The 18988-nt window shown below is 40.7% G+C and overlaps 1 protein-coding gene across 1 annotated transcript in view; it reads left to right on the top strand.

Annotated features, from left to right (window-relative positions):
• LOC117587954 (nuclear hormone receptor FTZ-F1 beta) overlaps positions 1–18988 on the top strand; it is a 29225-nt gene that overhangs the window by 5153 nt on the left and 5084 nt on the right. The window lies entirely within an intron of this gene.

Here is an 18988-nt window from a genome sequence, read left to right as displayed (position 1 = left end):
GATATTTTAACTTATATTCAAAAATAAATTAAACTCTTTTTAGTGCAGAAATAATTTGTAAAGCTTCTTACAGTTACCCAAAAAGTTAACGTAACTCCAAGAGTATTTCCAAATTCGTTGCTTTCCAGCTTTCCGGTACTTTTATGTATTGTTGGCTGCAGTTTGCCCGTTGCCTTTTGGCCGTCTGCTGTTGTTGTTGTTTTATTTTGCCATTTTGTTTGATTTTTCGCCAACTGCCAACTTTGCCAATTGCCATAACTGTGGTCTGGCCTGGTGTGTGCCGTGTGCCGTGCACTGCCGTGGTGTGTAGCCCGTTGCCTGAACCGACATTCGCTGTAGCTTTTTGCCTATAGTATATGTGTCTATATAAACATGATCGTTTTGGCCAATTTCTTGTGCTTTTGCTTGGCGTTTTTTGTTTTCTTTCTGTTTTTGTTTTGTTTTCTGCTTTGTGTGGCAGGGGCCATGGCATGGTGCAACAAAAAAACATGTTGCCTAAATGTTGTTGCTGCTGCAGTTGCAGTTGCAACCAAAAACTATTGCTGCTGCTGTTGCTGCTGCTGTTGCTGCTGTTGATGGTTGTGTAACAATTGGAAGCCTTTTTGTTTCAACTGCAAATTGAACTTTAGTTTGGCAACAGAAATCCTCAAAGGGGGGTTTTTTATAATTGATATTTGGGAATAGGAAGGGACTTACCAAATATTAAAGTGACATTTTATATGGGCTTATACCATTTTATTGTGCTGAAACGAACCATAAAACGAATAAAAACATGGGGATTCAACTAAAAAAATTTAGAAACGATTCATACTCAAATGTTGGATGCAAATCTTTTATAAAGTACATGTAAAACTTTCCCAAAATGTACTAAAATTAATCAATAAAGGTACAAACATTTTTAACCGCCATAAGAGGAATTTCCGATGCCTTTCAGGTATCAGATAATTGTAATATGCTATTGAGACCTAATAATATCTGATATAGAGCCAGAAAATATTCCGTCTATAGATACTTAGAATCAAAAAAATTAGATTTCCCAGCCATCAATCTGTGAAAACGCAATGCGGAAACGACTTTCTTTCAAATTCTCTGCGGTCAAAAGATTACAAATGCCGTTAGCAATGCTGCAACATTGTAGCAACATTGTATGTTATCCGACATATTCAGGTATTACTGTTAAGACAGCTCTTGCCGTGTATCAATGATAAGACAGCTTTTCCCGTGTATCACTGCAACGAACAGATAATTGACAACCCCAACTCCAACCCCAACCCAATCCACACACGGAACCGAACCTCAAGCGGGGCTCTGGAAACGTCATGTATGCGTCATACACGCCTCGTACTCGTGTATGCAAGTACTGTATGAAGCGTCACTCAAACGAAACCCACAGAAAAAAACACGAGAGAAAAAGAGAACCAAAAAGAAACCTGAAACAGGAAGAAACACGTTTCATTTCGGCCGTGGCTCAGAGCATGACAGGACGCAGGGAGCAGAGTGGATGCCAGGGGGAGAGCATGAAGGGGAGCAGATTGGCTGATGGGTGAGAGCAGAACGGGAGCAGGCAGTGGACTGGTGTATGAAGTGGAACCAATCAACCAAACCAACAGCCCAAAAGAGAGGAACAAAAAAAGCAAAGGCCAAAACCAAAGCAAAATCCAAACTGGAGCCCAAAGAGTCTCCAGAGTCGCGCAGTCGCTGAGGCCGATTCCCGATAGCTGGCGGCAATTTTCGAGTGATTAGTCATCAGACGAACGAACCAGAGAAGAACGAGGAAGAAGGAGAATCATAAATATCAGTAGATGAAGAAGAAGAAGGTGCAGAAGAACAAGGCAGAAGCAGGGGAGAGTCACAGTCACAGTCTCAGTCTCAGTTCAATGTTTCTTCCCTTGGCTCTTTAGAGATCAGGCGGACGGCCCAGCCTTAGTTTTGATGGAGCATTAGAAAAGGTTTCTAAAAAGCTTTTTGGGAATACCCTTTATTAGTAGGGTATATCTTATGAGAATAGATGAAGAAATATGATGTTATGCTTAAAATCTGCAGGAATATACTCTTCCCTAAGGTAACTACAGATATAATCATTTTGAGAACCTTTTGGCTGCAAACTAGCTCTATGAACCCTTGTGGCATTCACAATTCAAAATATATGAAACCATTTTTTTATAAAGAGTTATTGACAAAGATATTATCTACAGATCTATTGAAAATCAACCTGATCGAATAGTTTTTTCAGCCACTACAGCCAAATAAGTTATTCCAAAGTCAAAAATATCATCTAGAGTTCTTCCATCTGAAGTATCTGAAGCAAAAGTTTCAGATGTTTTAGAAACTGCAATTCAAGCCTAGACCTGGAGCTAAAAATGTTTCTGAATCTGTATTTCATTCTGAGACCACGAGGAAACCTTGTAAAGCATTTTGGTGTGGTGTTGTGTGCTGTGTGTCTGGAGTGGAGTGGAGTTGCTGGCCCATGCGCCAATCAATTTTTATCGTTTTGCCTTAATTTGATGAGATTTTTATCGGTTTGGCTTGTGTTCTGCATCTTCGTGTTCTCTCTTATTCATCATCAAAGTTATTCTTTTCAATCTTTGCATAAATTAAATTGGCTAATGGTCATAAATTTCGATCCCCCCCCTTCTCGATTGTCTGAAAGCGTAGTGGAGCTCCTTTAAACGTGGCTTTTTGGTGGATTTATTAGCTGACCTTCAGTGTTATAAATAAAAACAAGAAAATACATCTTTGGTGGTGGGGTTCTTTGAGCTGGTTTTCTCATTAATTGACGGAGTGACTGACACAAGGGCCGTAGCTGTTGATGGCTACCAAAAGGTAATACTCTGTGGAGTTATTAATTGCGGTGGGTGTGTTGCTCGCCGCTGTGCTCTGCGATGACTAGTGTTGATAGGCTATTGATCGGAGATTGGAAGTGGGCTTATTAAACGATTTTTGATTGGTTAAGGGACATGAAAAATACTTGGGTGAAGTCTCGAGTTGAGAAAAGAAACTGTGCAGCATAAAATCTATCAGATCCATCCATTTTAAAGACCCTTTGATTCCTCCTTTTTCCTCTTTTTTGAGCAAAAATAACACCATTGCAAAATATATCTTTTCTACTTTCTTTTTTATCAATAGTTGATATGACAACTAAAAATATTCCTGGAGTAAAATGATAAATTTATGCCCTCAATTCATCAAAAAATAATAAAAATCCCGTGCAAGATTTGCGGAACAGGTTGACAACGCCCGAATTTATTATATCCATTCAAATCTCTCCAGACAGCGCCACATCTCCATTTGGCATATAATTTTCACAAAAGGAACGTAAGAAGAAAAGAAATAAGAATCAAAATTTGTGTACGAGTATATAAAAGAAATTAGCACATTTCAAACAGGAAATACACTCGAGAAGCGCACACAAAAAATAAATAAATAATAAAAATCAAAGAGCGATTCTCCTGCCCGTTCTGTTGTGGCGCACTCGTAACGCCGCGAGTACGAATATTCCTCCCCTTCCCTCCCTTCCGCCTTCTCTCCTTAGAAAGTCAAGCAACGACCTTGAGATGTCGTTGTATATAAAATAGAATTTTCTGTGTGTGTGTGCACGGCCACGTTTTGGGCCCAATGAATCATTATATTCTTGTTGTTGTGTCTCAGTTTCTGAAAGTATCTATAATGTAATGGATATTCCACTTGATTTATCTATCCATCGTTTTTCTGTGGGTTTTGGGAAACTTGTTAGCCAGTGCGTCTCGTGATTTGTGGATGTGTCTGAGTAATGTATTGTATGCCGGCAAATCGAGCAAATATTTTGAGAGATAAGTAAACAATTATTTGATAAACACCTGTTTCACAGTAGAGGAATACTGTGCGTTTTATTGTTGCGCCCCTGAACCTTTAGAATTTAGAGTTGTACTCTTATTGATAGTGATTTTTATTGGGAGATCATAAAGAGAGAAATCCAGAAAATGTTCTAACTACAATGAAACTGAAAATGTACAAATTGAAGTGTTCTAGGCATTTTGCTACAGCGTCTCATACATAGATGTCAGAGCATAAAAAACTACGTTAAATATATTTATTTTAGTAGTAAATTATTCACAAAGAAGGTATTTAACTCCCCTTAAAAGATCTACATATATTTTATTTTATATCTTCTATAAAAATCAATAAAATATCATTAACAAAACTTAGTCCCATCCTCATTTTAATCAGCTTTGACTGCACAAGTAAATCACTTCAATTATGCCCAGTTTAAACTTATAGTCATATTCATTTAGCTTTGACCTCCAGACCTCATATGAACGAAACCGATTCGTTTATACTCGTACACAATGAAGATCAAAACAAACCACCGCTCAACAAAATATAAAAAACAGGCTTGTCGTGCCTGGTGAGGGCTCTCCTCTACTTCGAGTTCGGGTCTTAAAGCGCCTGAATAAGACATAAATCCTTGAAATTATGTACGAAACGCTCCTTTAAGCGGCTGGCTCTTGCTCTTGCTCTTCCTTCTGTCTGTTTGTCTGTCAGTGCCTTCCCGGTGTATACCTGTCGCTCGTTTCTGCCCCTGTGCGCTGTTGAGTTTTCGCGCGTTGCCACACTTTTGTTCCCTTTTTTTATGGCATTGTCTGGTATGGTGGTGCTCCCACTCTGCGCCCCACCCTGAACGCGGGGTTATTCTCTGCTTCCCATGAACTGGATTTGTTTTGATTAAACGCGAGCCTTACGATTCTCCTCTCTGTGTTATTTTTGCTCTGCTGTTCTGTGTCCGTCTGGCCATGCCTTTTGTTGGCGATCTTTAATGTGATGGAGTGGTGGCCCGTTTTGAAGGACATTCGTTTAATTTAGGACCTGAGAAAACATATATTTTGAAGCGTTGCTTATTATGGCGTCTCATCGGCTTGTATATACATTTATTTCTGGATTGGGACATGTTTTTGCTTAAGTGGCGCAGAGTCGTCGATGAACAGGGGCTTGATAAGAAGAAAGTTGGAAGAGACCTCTTAAGGAACAACTACAACCCAGAATCTAAGCGAGTTTGAGCTATTAAACTTGTGATACAGATTTTTGTGATTATTAGGAATATTATAATAATTTTGTATCCTTGCCTAGGTTCCATCTAAAACCGCATATCAAAAAAATCTCTAGTAGCCACAATGCTGAAGATTTTAAGCTGATTCTAAGCAGTTCTGCAAAAATAAATCAAATCGGATAATTATTACAGCTGAATTATTCCGTTGCAATAGAAAATCTACACCTGTGCAACTCTACCATCAGTTATCAAACAGAGTTGTCAAACTCTGGCAAACAGCAGCGCCAGCGGGTGACAATGATAATTGACAGGCGCAATGTACATATGCATAAAGAAAACAAAAACGTGGAAGAAGACATGAAAGGAGTGTACGAAGAGATGGTACGAAGAAACGGAGGACGGATGGATGGATGTGAATCTATGGCCGGAGGTTGTAGAACTCCAGAGAAGAACGAACGGGCCAACGAAAACAAAAGACAATAAAAATCAGCTCAAAGAACGAAAGAGATCATTGGACACATTTGCGGGACGGACGGACAGAGGCAGCCAAGACATAAAGAATAACTAAACTAAAGCAAAGAAAGAGGAGAACGAAGAGGCAATATGTGAGCAAAGTTTGTGCCCAGAGCGAGAGAGAGAAGCAGACAAAAGAAAGGCCAAAGACGTTCAGACATTGGCAAGAACTAAACAAGAAGAAGCCGCAGCAGCGACAAAGACTTGTTGCCAAGTCGTTAAAAAAAAAAACAAGAAGAGAAGGTTAGATATCGAGATTTGAAGTGATTGATGCCCTTTGTGAATCCTTCATGTCTAGGAAATCATTCGCAAAATTCAAATTAAAAAAATATATATTTTATCCTCTTACTTTAATGCTGATGGATGATTTTGAGTGAGGAAATAGATTCTGCCTTCCCTGCGTTACATTCAAACTGCGGTTCCCATCCTACCCATTATCTTAAATTTAAAGGGTATTTAAGAGGCAAACTCTCAAACAAAGCAAATAAAGAGGAAACTACAAAAGAGAAATTCATGAGAGATAGAGAGAGAGAGAGAGAGAGCCAGCCAGCATAAAGAACACCAGCAGCAAAAGCAACAATAAAAAGTAACACGTCATGCTGACTGGCTTTGCTTACCTCCGCGCTGTGCGCCGCCACCTCCCCCCTCCTAACGCATCTACCCCCGCCACAAACCTACAAATGTACCAACCTCTCTCCATAGCACACCTTCCTCTAAATGTTACTCCCGTTCCACTCTCTCTCTCTCTCTCACCACACACCTTTGTATTGTACGTCTGCATGTATGGCACTCCCTGTCCCCTGCTCCGCTTGCTTCTGCTTTTCTTCTCCTTCTGGTGTGTGGCCAATGCCAAGAACAAGTTGTAAAATGAGGCGGCAGCAACAGTCCACGACGACGAAGAACGAGAAAGCAGAGCAGCTGAAGAACGAGCCAAACCCAAAGAGAGAGCGAGGCAGAGTCAGAGCAAGCGAGCAAGGCAGTCGCAGAAGAGGTCATTGGCGGCCATTGACTTTGTCTCGCTGATGACCTTGCCCGAAAAATGTAATAGTAAAGTGGAAAAAAAAGAGGGGCAGCTGGAAATGCACTCGCAACGCGTAAAGTGAGACAGGGAGAGAGATTTAGACACAGATAGAGCGCGTTGGAGAGCGTTTTCGGGAGAGATGCACACGACGGCAGAAGAAGAAGATAGCAGCAGGAGCAGCAGCAGATTGGGGAGCTGTGCGCCGCCATGCAACTGTTGACAAAGTGAGAGACCAACCCATCCCATCCATTACAAAGGTGCAAGAGCAAGAGCGTGATAGAATGAGACCTAACCATACTGCAAGTGCAAGTAAGAGGGAGACAGTACAGCAACTAGATAAGAGAGTGGGAGGTGGAAGGCAGAGAAGTACTTTTGGGCACAGGGCCAAGGCGAGTGGAGCACCATCACTTAGTTCTGTGTACTGAAACTAACAGTATTTTGTGTGGACATTAAGAGAGGAAATATTGTATTTGGTTTCTGGTATTGTGGCCCTTCTTTTCTGTTTCTGATTTAATTTAAGAAGCTGCAGATAATACTTATAATAATAGTCTCCTTCTTATTTCCAATTTTGATTGGGATGCTTGAATTAACAGCTTCCATGGATAGATAGTTCTTTTGCTCTCTGTCCATTTTCGGAATTCCTTTTTAACAGTTATAATTTTACCTCGTATCCCTTCTCTATCGTTCGATTTAAATTCTTACGAGAACAAGCTATACCTTCTATAGAGTTATCTACAGATATAAAATCTACATTCTCAAGACCCCAAATAAATCTTCAATGCATTGATTTTCCCTATGGAACAAATCCTTTGATCTAAATCGAACCTTTCCCGTACACCGTCATAACACAAGTTTGAACTTGGCGTACGGTCAACGTAAACAGACAACAGAAACAGCTGGAGCTGGAGTGGTCTTATTTAATGGATATATGAAAAAGGGTGTATTAAACTATATTTTGAGTAACAATTGGCTTCCTTGTGTCATTCCATTTGGTAATAATTCGAAGTCAACCTTGACCCATCCAAAAAAATGACACAAGAATGTATCTTTTTTGGATCAAATCTGGCTCATTTAAAACTGCAACTAGCTGAAAATTTCACTACGGCTAGTTAACTTGAGTTCCATGAAGCCTGTGTGGCAAAATTTGTAAAGAAGAATACGGAAGCCCAACATTTTAGCGAGGCAGCTATTGCAAACGGTACTGCTTATGGAGGGGGTCAATATTAATTCATGGGGCACCAATACCTTGGGGGAAAGATTGTTTCTAGTGCTTTTAGCCGTCATAAAGACTAAATATAGCAAACATAAATTGTCATGGTACATGTTACCTTTAATATTGTAATTTTACTTAAAGAATCGGACGACTGACAAAAAAGTACTTTTTTTCTTAAGTTAATTTTTAAAAGTTAAAAAGTTTAAAAGACCGTAGCCAACTTATAGGGGTTCAAACTTGGGTAATGACGGTGTACTAATAATATGTGGTCTTACTGTATGTACGATTGGCCAAAAGAACTTTTAAAGTACACAATTCTTTGGTAATTATTCGCAAAAATTACTTGAATGCCTTGCCTTGCCACTACCTCACTTTGGATCGATTTTAATCCGGGGCAATCGTTCCAGTTTATCGATTACACAATAACACTTAATAAATTGCAACCTGCCAAAAACAGTTTGATCAACTCCCAGCCAACCCATGCCAAAATCGAAATACGAACCAAAACCCAATAGCCTGCCATCTAACTTGGCCAAAAGCCGAATGCCAACACGCATGCAACCAAATTGCAGTTAACTCACAACAGCAATAGCAACAGCAACACGCCACTCAGCTGCATTTGATCGGCAACAACCTTGTCCCAAAACAACTTGACAGGGATTTTTTGTGGTTATTTTTTTTACTGATACTCTAGCAGAAGGTATTATGGTTGGGAGGTGATGTATTTCCTTGGATATAAAGTGAGAAACGGGCTTTTGCTGAATTTAAATCGGTACCGCAACGATCACATCCCCCCCATATTATATGAACAATCGCACATAAAACTATTATATGTGCGAAAAATCTATTTTTACTTGAATATAATTCAATCAGACTAACGCAGTCTCTGGTTTATTCACAGATTTAAAGCTCAGGGAAATGTAATCAATATTTAATGACTCTTTCTGATAGCCAATGTGAAAAAAATCTCTAAGAAACAGTCCTTTGTTTGAGAAAATGGTATAATTTCTAAAAATAATACGACTTCCTATATACGATATCCGATATATAAATATACCAAGTTTCTACACTCTCTATACGTCAAAGATCTTAAACAGAGTTTAAGCCATAAGAACCATCATTCGTTGAGGGTATTCCAACAGCTGTGGACCCCTGCAGTTAGCCTTCTTTTCTTTTTGAAGCATGCATTTTTTTGTTGTAAGCTTGCAGTTTTTATTATATTTTTTTCGCTGTATATTTTCTTCACTTTTTTGTTGTTGTTAGTAAGCATCTCCAGCTGTATACTTGTATTTTGCACGTACGCGTCGCTGCGAGTTGGCTTTTGATATTAATTAAACGCACGCAGAGTCGAGAAGTCGAAGTCCCAGTCACAGTCAGAGGCAGAGCAAAGTCGGAGGCAGGGGCAGTGCCCAGAGGCAACAACGAGACCTGCATTATGCCCACCCAGCAGCAGCAGCAGCCGGAGCCGCAGCCGGAGCTCTGCTGAAACGAGTTCCAAGAGAACAAGAAAAGCCGAAACCGACAACAAAAAAAAGAGTGGCAACAAAATATAATTCTAAAAGCGAGTCCAACTGGAGTCGAGTCCGCCGGGGCTTAGAAAAAGTAAAAGAAGTCCAATGTGCGAGACGTTTTTCAGTGCGTTGCATCGATGGTGGGCGTTCGGTCGATCGGTTGGTCGTCGTCGTGCGGCTATTTGGAAGGTGCCAGTGCCCCAGAGACTACACTGGGAGAACTACTCAAGAAATTCATCAAGTTTCAGTAGACTTACAGATGATTTTAAGGCTTTAAGAAAGCATTTTGGGTGAAGCATTATTTAAACAGAAACATCCGGTTATAATCTCCAATTTTGTATGCAAAATAACATCTTAATTTTCTAGTAAACATAAAATGTAGATTTTTTTTACAAATATCAGCAGTATTCCAAGGCTCCTCTTCCTTTTCCGGGAATATCTTCATATTTATTTTCTCCAGTGCCATTCTGCAAGTTGCAGCTTGGGGCCAGGCCCCACTCTCTGGTCAATCGGGGCAACCTGCTCCTGAACTGCTCCTCCGGTCTCAGGGGCCTGCTTGCTGCTTTGCATGCGCCGCTGAGCAGCGAAGCCTCCCAGTGGAGGCTACCAACATTTTTTAATGACTTTGTTTAAGAGGCCTACTCTTCAGGCCTTCTTTTTGCTGCTGCTGTTGCTTTTTTTGTAATGCGTGGCAAACGGCAGGCAAAGTGCAATGCAAGTACACTGAGAAAAAACGTTAAAGACGAGAATAAAATGTATTTGAACTGTATAGAGCAATTGTACGGCACTTGTGGGAGCTTTATTGTAGATAAAAAGGCAAATAATTAATAAGAAATAAAAACATACCTAACGTATTTTTTTCTATTTATTTAAGATTCTTTATTTAATTATAGAGTTCAAAGATCTTTTTCCCCCCGGGAATGATTAACGTTTTTAAAGGCCTTTCTCTATTCATATTAAAATACTTGAAATTAAATTAAAAATTCATAACTCTTGACATGGGGTTTTCCCTTAGTGTAGATCCTCTCTGATCATCAGACCAAATCGGTGTCCAGAGCCACCGCTCGAGATATCTCGTCATGGGAAAATCTCAACATAAAACTCAACTATTTTTCTATGATGCTGCCTTTTTTCACCTTTTTTAATGATATTTGCAAAAAAACCAAATCTCATGTGAGACTTAAAACTTGTTTGCAAAATCCACATATAAATTATTCATTTTTGTTGTATATTTGATATTAATTAAATTAAAAGCGTCTGCCATTAGTTTTGAACTAAATGTGTTTATTAAATAAGAAAGAACAGAATTTAAACCCGTTTTTGATATCAAAATCTAGAGAACCCAGTGATTTATGATCGTAAATAGTACTCTGATATTGGTAGAAAATCCAAGCAGAGGTGGATGTAGCCCCGGGAAGCATTTGTTGATCCGGGAATCTAATTTCTATTATATGTATTATATAAAACCCCGAATCGCTTGTAGTTTTATTTAGCAAAAATATACAATGCAAACGACCTTGAGGCGGCAATCGCAGGGAACAGCTGGAAACAAGTTAAAAGCTAAAAAAAACCAAAACAAATTTTTTATAAATAAACTTTTGTGAGTAGTCTGGTGTGCCGTTCCCTTGTGCCCCCTCTCTCTCGCCTGTCTCGCCGATCCTCTTCCATTTCATTTGTGTTATCTTTTGTTGATATTGATAGTGCCGCGCAATCGGAACTCCGACGATGGGTTGAAGGCCCCGCGAACCTGATAAACCCCCAACAAAGTGATGACATATAAAACGAGGAAAAACATTGGAGGAAAGGAATAGTGCCAGAGAGAAAGCGGGGAAGCGTAGGTGGAAAAGACAAAGAAACATTGTAGGAATCATTTTAAGAAGATATTAATCATTGGTAGAAGGCTTCATCAGCAAAAATAACGAGAAGGGACGTCTGAGACGCTTCTTACGCGACACAACTTTTGTACCCGGCACTCAGTACTACATCTGTCCCTTAGAGGTTTTTTATCAAATTTTAAATTTGTTCTTTATCTGTCATCTACATCTACAACACTTCTCACGCCAACACTCTCTTTTAGCTCGCCCCCTTCCCTAGAACCACACACTGCAGAGTCATGGCAGAAGCAGAGACGCGGCAGAGGCAGAGGCCGCACACTGCAAAAGCAGAGTGTGAATGTGAAAAAAACAGCAAAAACTTCGGGACAGGATGGGTTTAGCCACTGCAAACTAATTTCTTCATTCTGGCTATAATAATTGTCCAATCGGATCCCAATTTGGTGATCTGATAGATATGGTCCTTCCCTACGGAATGGCGTTTTTTTCTTATATCTTCAAAATTATAGGTTTGGGAGGTTTTCGAACTTTTGCGGGGCGGAAGGGGGCGGGGCTCATTTTTTAAATACACTTGTAACAGTGTAAGCCTACAGAAGTCTGGATGCAAAATTTGGTGGCTCTAGCTTTTATAGGCTCTGAGAGCCAGGTGCTCAACAAGGACAGACATTTACTCGGCGATTGATATACTTTATGGGGTCGGAAACGTTTCCTTCTGTGCGTTACATACAACCGTTATTCGAACAAATACATTATACCCTATTTACTCTTCGAGTACCGGGTATAAAAAAGAGAAAGAATCATTACAGCGAAAGAACAGAAATCATCAGAGGGCGATGCCAAAGCTCTGCACATGAAAAAATCATCAGGGAGTGTCACTAACCATTAAAAATGCAAAAAACTTAAAAAAAAGCGTAAAAAAAATTAAGAAGAATACAAAAAAAGTGCGCAAGCGTAACATTTCCTGTTTGTCGAACGGTAAACCCATAATTGTTATGCAGACGACAACTGAAGACTTGAAGACCTGAAAGACTGTGGACTGTGGACTGTGCAACGCCCCGAAATTGTTGTCTGGAAGGTGGATCGGTGGATCGGCGGTTGGTTGGTGCAGGCTTTGGGGCATGCAGTTGGCTTGGCTGCAGCTTTACAGAGTTGCACAGTCCATGGAGTGTGTCTGGGTCGTTAGATTGGTTAGATTGCTGGCTTTGGTGCGGTGGCTTTGCTGCACTCGACACACGGCGCGGTTTGCCAGAGACGTTGACAAAGTTGTCTTCTGGTTTTGTTGCCTTGCCTGGAACTGTGCGACAAAACTTGTTCGTTTTATTTGGTTTTAGTATTTTCTTTTTGCGCACTGCAAATGCACTGGGAGAATAGAAGATCGAGCCACCCTGCTCCTCTTAGAAGTTGTGAAAGTGTATTTGATTAGGGAATATGCCTGGGAAACCAAGGGAAAATATCTCATTTTATTTTAGGTACTTTAAGCGTACAGAAAACCTTTTTAAGTCCAATTGAATATCCATAAGAGTATTGGAATTGGAAATATCTCCTTCCTTCACCTTTGTTCTGGACTTCTTCTGGGTTAATGTTTACGTGTGACTGTCATCTTTGCCATTTAGTTTAAAATCGACTTTCAAGTTCCATCCACTCTTTAACTCCCTAATTCTGCAATGACAAATACTCTCTCCTGTTAGAACATAAATCATGAAACGTCATTCCTTCAAAAGTTCCTCCAACATTTTATTTCTCTTCTGTAATTAAGGATCTGCATCCTTCAACGTTTACACGTGACTGGCAAGCATTAAAAACCATCGAATCCTTCTTAGAAGTAGTTTTTCCAGTGCACTTCTTGTACCGGTTTTCCCTCATTCAGTGTTGTTGTTGCTGTTGTTTCTGCGAAAACGAATGAAACGGTCGCCATATCGATGCTCGATGCCCAGACAAGAGACGAGACCTGACGACGCACCTGTTGAAAATCAAGTTCTTTCAAATGTCTGCACATATGTATGTACATAAAGACATAATGCATATGTACATACATACATATGTATATAGAAATATGTAGAATGTATGTATACACATTATTTTTTATAATTTATAATTTTCCATAGCTTAAATGCCCGCAAATGGCATTAGGAGGAAACTCAGACGTGACCATTCAATCGGTTTACAACGACCACGCAGTTTTCAATCCGGGTCTTTATGGGGCTAGTGTCATATGTGCGATGTCGTGTGGATAGCATATTTCGAGAAGTACAGTAAGTTTCGTGGATAAAAAACCGGTGGTTAATTACTTTAAGTGAAATAATATTAATTTTATCAGGAAACCGTCAGAGTATTAGAGTTTTTACTCCTTTAATTGGTTACTTGGGATAACTTTTAATGGGAGATAAAGCACTTAAGTAGTATTAGAAGTATTACCTTCATTGATATATATATGATATAAAACGAATTTTACACGTAATTCAGTCAGAACTGGTGCCAAATAACGACTGTGGGGAGCTACTGCATGACGCGTAAGACTTCTGCTACAAGTACAAAAAATATATTCCAGGACACAAAAGTTTTAGGAATTATCTGAAATTTATTTTCAGAATATTTAACAGTATTTTCTAACTATCTAAGCTCTTAAGAACGTTAAAAAAAAATCAATTTATATACATATGCAAATACTTCTTTAGTTCTGAGTATAACAAAAATCTTTTTGTAATCACCAAACTGATATTACATTTTAATTAAGCACTGTACTGCATGTGGTACTGTATCTATGATATTTCTAACCTGTTGGCTTTTTGTTATTTTTTGTTTGCAGCACAATGTTTTGCAATTTGTTTGCCATTTTGCATAAGGCACATTCTGTTGCACATTATGCTAATGACATGCCTATGCTTCCTCCCCTACCCCACAATATGCCGCATTCTCTCACCCAAACCCCTACCATACCACACAGCAGTCGGGTCGAGGTGATTAATCAAAAAGCTCGCAACACTCGCAGAGTGGCGGAGCAAAAAATGGTATGGGGTTGCCCCCTTTTGGCCAGGTAATGCAATTTACAATTGTTGGACTCCCAGAGTATTTCCCTGTGTCTCGTACTCTTCTCTGTCTCGGACTGCTCTCTGCTATCCCCCAGTTATAGTGTTATAGCAATACACATAACTCGGATCGGCTGTAGGGGTCTTTGTTTGCAATTGGCGAAAGGTGTTGGAGGTACACAGAAAAAGCACACACAAACACCTCGTAACTGAATCTGGAATCTCTGTAGCTATATCTAACGCTTACTGTGGCGAAGCATGTTGCATATTTTCTGCAGCTCAAATTGGCCTTCCGTGGCCCCTCTCTGTCTGTTATGTAAGCATTAAGGATTATAATGTGTGTTGGTTGTGCTGTGGAATGTGCTTCAAACCAACATTTGATGAGGATTACGCTCTAATGTATGAAGCTCTGCTGCTGTGGGTGGGTGTAGGTTGGTTGTTTAAGTATGTAAATACATATAGCGGTTATTATAGCGGATTTTGCAAAAGGGTATTTCAAAAGATAGTTAAAACGAGAAGGAACGGTTTGAGACGCTGGAACGCGTCACAACTTTTATATGTACCCGGTACTCAGTCATTATTTCCATATGTATCAAAGTGTATGTATGTATGTATGTATCCAGCTTCTACATAGAATCTGACTTAAAGTTCAATTATTTCTTCTGTTTTCAAAGAAATATTCTCAATTTTAGAAAGAATTTTGGTAGAAATGTTACATTGTTTCATTGTGATTGAAAATCTATAACTTTTCTTCAGAAACCTTTAGAGGTGGCTCTTGAGGTTAACTTAATATCCGTCTGCAACATAATAAACGACTCTAGAGTGGAAAAATATACATATCTAAATTCTCAAAGCTGCCAACTTTTCGCCAAAATAAAACGGTTTGCTCCCGGCTTGGTTCCGCCCAAAAACATTCTCTAGGGAATTAATCACAAACTCCTCTTCGTCAGTCACGCACGTACCACCCAAAGCTAACAAAATGTTGAACCCAAGAGCCCCAGCAGTTGCCAATTCAATAGGGGATGCCTTCGTCCCCAATTAGAGCGCCCTATCAGCAACCCTCTAGTCCAAAGCGAGCAGCCCTTTGTGGGGGTGCTGTGTGTGCAGTCGTTAACCGTAAAAGCAGATCCCCAAAAAACCCGAAGAAAAAACCCTCCTACACTCCACTCCGCTCTCTCCTCTCTCTTCCTATTCGCTTTCATGTTACGCATAATTGAAACGAAGTTCCCCATTCAGTGAGCAAAACTTCTATGCAACGTGTGGAAACAATCCACCACCAAAACAAAAAAGAACACTGGGTGACTGGGGGTCTGTTTACTGTGGACTGGGGGTATGTGTGTGGCATTGTCGTTTGGGTATAATGCCCCACAAAGCATGTCAATGTCATGAATATTATTGACATGGATTTTTGTATCCACAGATAGCTCTTTCATAGACAGACTGGAGGGGGACTCAGGCGATGTACTCTTTTTTAGGGGACGCATTTCCGCAGAACGAACCAACAACAAAGAGCTGTGAAGGTCAACCCCTTTTTGCCAAAGCTTAGAGCGGAGCGGGAGAGAGAGAGAGAGGGAGTTTTTGTTCTGCTTTTTTGTTGTTTCTGTATCGTTGAAGTTGCTTTCGATGGCCTGTCAAAGTCAAAAGTCTGATAAAAATCGATAAACGACAGACGGCAATGTCGGAGTCATGTAGATATGTACTCTGGCTTGGAGGCCCAACCCGGTTGTCTGTTCTGTCTATAGAGCGGGTTCTTGGCCATCAGTCGCTTGGCCTGAACCGAACTGAACTCCACTCACTCCCTCCGCTAGCCTGTGCTATGTGCCTGTCTCTGTGGTATGCCGTTTTTGGTTTATTTCAGGGGCTTGTCAAATTGCAAACTAGCAATAATGCTGCAATCCAGCAATGCAGCAACTCGAAATATCTCTTGGTATGCAGTTTCAGTTCTTGTCGTAATATGTCATGGCTCCCCCAACCCGTAATGCGATAGGCGGCGCTACAAGAAGTCTCAGGTGGAGTGCAGTGGGGGAATGGGAATGCTAATTGCCCTGGCACCAAAAGAGCAAAATACTATTAAGTAAGCGTAATTAGATCATGGCTAAATGTTGCAATGCTGAAAGTATGTATGCCCTGGAGGGTACACTGATCTCATACCTTGGCCAAACGATAAGAGCGGTCGAGTGTCATGTACATTTAAGTGGGAGTGTTGGAAAAATCCAGATAGTGTTGAACAGTCAAAGGTGTTGGTCAGCTAGAAATAGTGGAGGCTGTTTGAAGACTGAAGTCTGTAGTGCCATTTCTAAGCTGTACCTAGAAGGATACATACAAATTCAGAAGGTTAACTCAAGATAGTCATCCAAGGGACCCTGTTGTCATTTTGCATACATTTTGTGCCACAAAATGTGGTCCTCCCAAGGGAACTGCTGCCTTCATTAGGCCCCATCCAAGGCCAAACCCAACGACATCGTCGCCCATTCAATTTGCATTCCATCAACCATGGGACCGTTACCCCCACAGATGCATACACATACATACCTACACACACATGCACGTGTGGATATGTCGTTGTACTCCAAGTACAATAACACTTCCGCCTGAAAGTGCTCGTACTCCATTGCGAACATGTGTGTGTGTGGGGGGTACAGTTCTATCCAGACAAAAAACAGAAACAGAACACAAGAGAGATGAGCAGAGAACAGCAGCAGAGTAGAGCGGAGAAGGCATCATCAAAAATCGCTTGGCTGCATTTGTTGTCGGCCCTTGAGTGGCCTCCTCAGTCCCCTCCACGGTATTTCCCCCGAAAAGAAAGAACTTGAAATCAGCCAAAACCAAATGCTCTCTCACATGCGTCGCTCACTCACCCACACAACTGCAGCAGCTGAGAACGATACTTGATTTGAGTGAGACAGACAGAGACAGAGAGTAGGATAGAGAGCGGCACTTTAATATAAAACAATTGTTGTTTGTTTTCTTTTTGCTAAACTCTCTCGGTGCTTCTCTCTCTCTCTTTTGTCTACTTGCCTATGATTATTTATTCTGAACCCAAAAAAAAAAACGAAAATCAGGAGTAAATACTAGCAGCAGACTTTTGATACCCTGTCCGTGATATAAGCTTTAACTATGTACAGTCTGAATGTACAGTATGTAGTCTGAATGGCATTTTATATTTTTACACTTTATAAGATCGATCCTGTTCTGTAGCACTGTCGAAATATTCTCAGAATCATCATACCTTCGCGAAGGGTGTGTACGAAAGAGCAAAGCAAAAAACTGACGCACGCTCTGCTCTCTTCTCTTCGGCTTGTCACCCTCCCTCGCGGCGTTCGACTGTTGTCCGCGCATGTGTTGCGTCTTTGTGTATGCCTATGTGTGCGCGCCTTCGTCGACTTCTTCGTGGTTTTGCTTCGTCGTCGTCTCCGTCGCCTCAGTCGCTGGCGTGGTTGTTGTTGTATGCAAGGTCGTTTGCGTACAAATTTCAACATTATTTGAAGGTCGTCCTTTGCCCGTTCTGCGCGTCGCTTCTTACTCGTTCTTTCTCTCAACGTTTCCTACTCCACTCGGTCTCTCTCTTCCTCTCTCTCACTGCTCTCTCTTTCGCTGTCTTTGCTGTCTGTTTCTTTGCATGCAATGGCTTGGCTCAAGAAAGATTTTTTTCTCCCCATTTAGGGTCGTGCGAGTTCGTTCTTGTTGGATTCTGTAATTTCCTTAAATTATTGATTCTTGTGCAATTGGAAAATAGTCTGCAGCGGTTATTATACATATTTTAATAGGATTCCAGTTAAGGGGGTGTGCGCAGAATTTGTATAGAGGGAGAATATTCTTATTTTCTCGAGTAATTAAGCGCTTAGAAGTAGACTTCTTATCAGAACTATATTAATACAGGTTGACACACATGTCATTTTAATTTTTATGCTTGAAAGAACTTTAAAGAAAATTCGACCAATTCCGTTTAACCAATTTTCAATGAAACAATTTATGAAATCATTTTTTAAATAGGGGCTCCTATACAAAAATCCCTCTTACCTACACCCCTGCATTTAGCAACCGCACCCGCACCCGCACCCCTTTTAATACCAGGTGTGGCCTCGCCCTTGGCCCTGCCGAAGAGCTGCCATGCCACGATATCCCCCACCACAATCTGCGTAGCGTCGTTGGGTTAATGTACCTTAAATTTATTATAATACCATCGGCTTGTGTGCCTCTCCATCGCTCTCTCCCCAGTTCCCTCTCTCCACTTTGCAATCCATCGCATCGCCCTCCTCCTCCCATTGTTGGGTCGTTGACATTTTTCGTTGGGCTGCTGGCCATTGCCCATAGTTGTGTATTGCTTAAGCTATTGTTCAAGTGGTAGACCAAACCACGAGAACGAAACAACGGGCCAGAGTGAGTGAGAAGGTAGAGCTGATGATAAGAATTGAATGAATGTAATATACGCATCAGAGAGAGAGAGAGAGAGCGACAGAGAGAGTACATAGCGGGAGTATGTTGGTGTGCTCTGCCACGGCATAACCTCAATTAACATAAGTGGCCGTTCGTTGAATGCTCTACGGGGGCGGGCACGCTCGGGCCAAGGTCGCTTCAGGGTGGGTGGATGTGGATGCATAAGTGGTAGCATTGACCCTATTGTTGTCGTCGGGGTTTATTCAGATCCTAAATAAGTAGTGGCTCTCTCTTTGTGCTTGTTGCCAAGCAAATCTCTAGGAGGGGGCGGAGTATCCAACACTGACTCATTGCCAAAAGGTTGTAGAAACTTTTATTTAATTAACATAAAGTGGGGAATTTGCCAAAGCTATGAGGCAATTAAAACGTAAACTTGAAAAATGTTTGGGAATTTTATTGGATTTTGTATTTA

The sequence above is a fragment of the Drosophila guanche genome, unplaced genomic scaffold, assembly GCF_900245975.1.
Source record: "Drosophila guanche unplaced genomic scaffold, DGUA_6, whole genome shotgun sequence".
Lineage (NCBI taxonomy): Eukaryota > Metazoa > Arthropoda > Insecta > Diptera > Drosophilidae > Drosophila > Drosophila guanche.
This window is presented reverse-complemented; position numbering and strand designations above follow the sequence as displayed.